Raw genomic sequence first — 5,711 nt, forward strand, 5'->3', positions numbered from 1 at the left:
CTTCTTAAAACACAGCCACACTTGTGCCTAATGTAATTTAGTAAAATAGTTTTATTAAGCATATATATATTATGCGCGTGGGCTTGTTTGCATAAATGTACATAGTCTTTGGTCGTATGCAAACATTAACACGTACTGAATATAATGTATGATGAATTCAGTCCAACTTTAGATATTCTAAAATATAACTTTTAAGTATAACAACAACAATGGCAACACAAACGGTATTAAGCTGGAAACTGTGTACAGATAGTTTCTTAGCCAAGCAGTGATCATTGTTCGTTCGATTTGACGTCAACTTACGTCATGATACGATTAATCAGATATTTGAATGCTAAAACTATGATGCTCTTCATCTGTCAATTTTGACATCATGCATATCGGACGCTTTAAATGTCAATGCATGATATATACAAAGACCCGGAAGTTATTAGAATCTGTGTATAATCCATAGAAAATAAGGGATACACATTCCATATACTTTCCCCCATAGTAAGAAAGTTAAAATATATTATTTGTCGTGTGTTTTATTATTTGTATAGGTTCGGAAGGCGGTGAGCTGGTAGAATCGTTAGCACGCTGGTAAATTCTTAAATGCATTTCGTCCGTTTTCACGTTCTGAGTTCAAATTCCGCCGAAGTTCACTTTGTTACCTTTCGAGGTCGATAAAATAAGTACCTGTAGAGCACTGTGTGCTGAAACAAAAACAATTGTAGCGTGGAAGACGTTTGTAAGCCATTCAAAACCACACAAAAACAGTTTAATTTCATTTGTATCAAAATATTTTCGTCGCTTTGAAACCGCAACCTCTTCACTGACAAAACTTCATAAAAGTGATGCAGCACAAAGTTTTATCAGTGAACAGGTCGCGGTTTCAAAGCGACGGTGGGTGTAAAAATTTAGATTACAATTTATTTTGTTGTTTTTCTTCTACTAATGGACCACGCGTGTGTTACTTCAGCATCATCATTCTATGAAATGTATTTAATGGGAGGAAAAAACATCAAGATATGTGAGAATGAAAAGGGAGGGTGGTTTGGGTTGTGCTAGAAACAACAACGAAACTTCCCTTGAATTGTTCGCCATTTCTTCTGAAAATATTTACAATTTTTTTTTTTTTTACCGAAAAGGCTCCTCCCATGGTTTTTAAGTTAAGAAAGGAAAATAGCCAAAATCGGTCCGGATAGTTATTATTGTAAGGCTTGTAGCATTCCAAATAACCATAACAAAAATTATACGGGCATTAAAAAAAATTTCATTCAATAGATAATGTTTTTACATTACGTATACATTGATCGAATAAACTGTAGGTTTTGTAAATAGCGAGTTAAACTTGAAATGAAAACATTAAATGAGAAAGTAAGACTTTGCAAATGAAAATGGAATACTCCACAGTGAATGCAATGAATATTTAAATTTGTGAAGAATTGGACGCCGTGAATGCAATGAATATTTATATATGCGAGAAATTAGAGTTTAAAAACAATAAACTTGAGAAACCGAAATTATAGGATATTTCTTAGAACAATGAATTTATAAGAATATTTCCAGACAGTCAGCCCTTTAATAATTGCTTTCTTTTAGTAATTTTAGTAATTGTCGCATACCTAATTAATAAGCAGCTTTATAGTATAGATATTAACGTTTCCTCAAATCATTTAAAATCTATCGTTAACAGTTTAGTCTCGGCTATATCGATAAATATTTCCAATCTTTCGGCTAGTGAGGAAATATTCAATGCGCACGTACCTATCTATAATCAAGCCTTAAAATTAAGCGGATTTAGCAACCAAATTTATTATATACTCGATACTAAACTTAAAACCAAAACTATCTAACAACTCTAATTCTAACTTTGAATCAACTAAAATGGACGCCTCACTGGAAAATATAAGTAAAATTAAGCCTTTAGGTAATTATATTAAGATAGGCTCCAACAATAAACGCAAATCTTCTGGTTTCAGTCAATCACATTCTGACCAGGGAAACATTGGTCAACCCGAGGTTATGGTAGAGGTAGATACTAGTCCATGGTGTCAAAATTGTGGGGTTTATGAGCCGAACAACCTAACCACTTAGACATTTCTGTGTCTTAAAAGCACAGTTTCACATAGACAAAGAAAGAATATAGCAAAAGAATTCTGTCCTAAAGCACACCTTCTTAAATTGAACGCATTACAGGGAAGTATTTCTATACGCCAGTAATAGTTGTGGTTTTGCATTAGCTTGGCTGTGATTGAGCATACCTAGGATAAAGTGTGTTCAAACGGCGACCTGTTACTTCCTTTTACAAATTTTAAGATTTTTTTAGGAGAGACAGTTGCAGCTGTCCTAGATTACTATTCTAATGACTGAAACAAGTTAAAGAAATAAGAGTTCAGACTGAACACAAATTTTGTTACTCATTCATTTAAATACAAAAATATAATTTACTTCGGATACTCTCGGATTAGAAGGAATTTTGTGTTGTTAAACTAGCCACATGTGTGTGGTTGGAGAGAAAACAGCCAAATCATGAAATAATATACAATGGAACATGACTTCAGGGTGTATGTTTCCTTGAAACTTCGAGAAAAGAGACATAACATATCGAAAGACCGTCGTATTAAGAATAAATTCATCGTTTCGCATCAGGAAGTTCACTGAGCATATAACGATGAATTATCGATTGATAAATAACAATAAGTATCACTGAAATTATAAAAAAGACCATTGGTACTTGTTAGATCAATGCTCCCTCCCCGGGGGGTACTCACGTGCTCACTGACGAGTCACAACATGTTGAATTACTTGTTCTAATGAATCGAGCGCGTTATGAATACGTAATCGTCGTAAAAGAGACGCTATTATGAAACGTAGACATCTGCGAATAGCATATTTATGTTCGAATCAGCCGGAGCGTATTAAATAGTAAACATGCAAGATATCGTTGTAGGAAAGATACTCCTCGTTATAGCTTGTTGAGAGATATGAAACCCCTAAATTATTGAAATAAGATGCTAATATATTCATAAAGAAGTCACTTTAACTATAGAAAATTTTAAGACACAATACATCTCTTATAATCAAATGAACAAAACGTGTTTAATGCTGTCCCACACATAAATTATATTATTTTCTTTATTCACAGGTTAAATAGGTTAAATGTATTCATCCAAACACACACACGTATTCGCAGCTCGTTGACTCTCCTTTTAACTGAAATTTGCTGGAATCTAAACACTCCCTCTGCTGGCTTGCAAAGCTTTGTTTCCTATACAACTGCGTTTCTTCCCTCTATGGTCAAATAAAACTCTATTTCTTGCGTACCAGAAATAGTGGGAAGATGAGTGGGGAAAAAAAATCTTAGGGATAAGCGCGCACGCACACGCACACCTAGTTAGAGAGCGCGGCAGACAAAGAGAACTAAAATAGAGTTCAAGCTGTTGCCGGCATGCAGGCCGTTGCATTTCCGGTTTTAAAACTACGGTATGAAAAATATATTTGGATTCTGGGCTATATATTCTCACAATCCAGAATACTCAGAATACTTTCTTAAACGCTAACACGCACACGCACACACACACACACACACACACACACACACACACACACACACACACACACACACACACACACACACACACACACACACACACAACAGCCTTCTGGTTAAATTTGAAAATTTTCATAAAAAGAAAAGGAAGCACAATATCCCATCCAAAAATGAAAAATATCAAATAAAAAATATAAAGTAAATTATGGCTAGAAGTAGCTGCTGTCATCTTCCACCACAGCTTCAAAGACGGCTCCGGAACCCCTGCGCACACGTTCATCACTGTGTTCCTGGAAAGATCTTCGAACACCTTGATCTTGACCATCAGTTCGACCTTGATGTTGCAGGTAGAGCGGTGAAAGTCCTTGTCGACTGCGCCACACACACAGTAATCCGTGAGAAGCTTTGACTGAGGAAATACATAATAACGTTGAAATACCACGATTTCAAAGTTCTCTTACATCAACGAATCACAAGTATTATTAACAACCATCGTCTAGAGCAGGAGTTTTCAAACTGTGGTCCACGGACCACAGGGGGTCCGCAAGGACAAGACAGGGGGTCCGTGGACAGCAAATACTTTTTATGGGCAATTTGATTTTATAGATGTTTTTTTAATCGAAATCTTTTAATTGACAATAAACCTATTTGTTAAATACTGTTAAATAAATAAATGTAAAAATATATGTTATTTTAAGCAAATATCTATGTATAAATTTCATAAGCGTTTATAAGGGTTAGGGTTAGGGTTAGGGCCCCTAAGGTAAAGCCTGAAATATAAAGGGGTCCGCAAGTCAAAAAGTTTGAAAACCTCTGGTCTAGAGGAGATAGATGTTTTCTGATAATAAAAAACAATACCGATCATCATATTCACGTTCGAATTTGCTAAAAGGTAGTAAGAATGAACAGATACGCTATTGTTTGAATTCTCGATATTCTGCATCTACCTCATCGCACGCGTACACACAAACACACACACATATATATATATATGTATATATATATATATATATATATGTATATAAATATGTATATATATAAGTATATCTATCTATCTATCTATCTATCTATCTATCTATCTATCTATCTATCGTGGAGGCGCAATAGCCCAGTGGTTAGGGCAGCGGACTCGCAGTCGTAGGTTCGTGGTTTCGATTCCCGGACCGGGCATTGTGAGTGTTTATTGGGCGAAAACACTTAAAGCTCCACGAAGCTCCGGCAGGAGGTGGTGGCGAACCCTGGTGTACTCTTTCACCACAACTTTCTCTCACTCTTTCTTCCTGTTTCTGTTGTACCTGTATTTCAAAGGGCCAGCTTTGTCACACTGTGTCACGCTGAATATCCCTGAGAACTACGTTAAGAGTACACGTGTCTGTGGAGTGGCTCAGCCACTGGCACGTTAATTTCACGAGCGAGCTGTTCCGTTGATTGGATCAACTGGTACCCCCGTCATCGTAGCCGACGGAGTGCCGTGATAGTAATCTATCTATCTATTTATCTATCTATCTATCTATCTATCTATCTATCTATCAATCTATCTATCTATCTATCTATCTATCTGTACGTAGGGTTGCTGAAAAGTTCCTGGCTTTAAGGGTGTCGCGAAACGCCTGATTGGAAGCCCAACATTCCAAGTTCTTTTACAGGGCTTAAAAAAGTTGAACGACCGCTACAATAAGTGTGTGAATCTGAGGAAGGAATATGTTGAATAAAATCATAATTAACTGATCCTCCTGTATTTTCTTTTACCCAAAGACTGGAAATATTCAGCACCCACCTCGTATATAAGTATGTATGTGTATACATGGTTGGCCAGAAGTCACCTGACAGTAAATCAAAACCCATTTAATTCCAAAATTAAAAACAAAAAATTATTTTATATGAGACTTCGCTAATAAATAGACAATCTATCTATATATATATAGATTGAAAAAAGATTAGGGACCTATACAAATTAAATATTTATATATAAGAAATGGAGGTGGAAATAGCACAGAAGTAAGTCTACGATATTTCTATTTAAGAGGGAATTTAATTAAAAAAATGATTAAAAAAACATTATTATATAAAGAAAATATTACCGGTTCAATGAATTTCATCTTATCAAATATCAGTAAAAATTTGAAGCAAAAACAGTTTATCTTCTGTCGGTGTGTGTGTGTGTGTTTTTTTTTTT

The sequence above is a fragment of the Octopus bimaculoides genome, chromosome 9 (genome assembly GCF_001194135.2).
Source record: "Octopus bimaculoides isolate UCB-OBI-ISO-001 chromosome 9, ASM119413v2, whole genome shotgun sequence".
Taxonomy (NCBI): domain Eukaryota; kingdom Metazoa; phylum Mollusca; class Cephalopoda; order Octopoda; family Octopodidae; genus Octopus; species Octopus bimaculoides.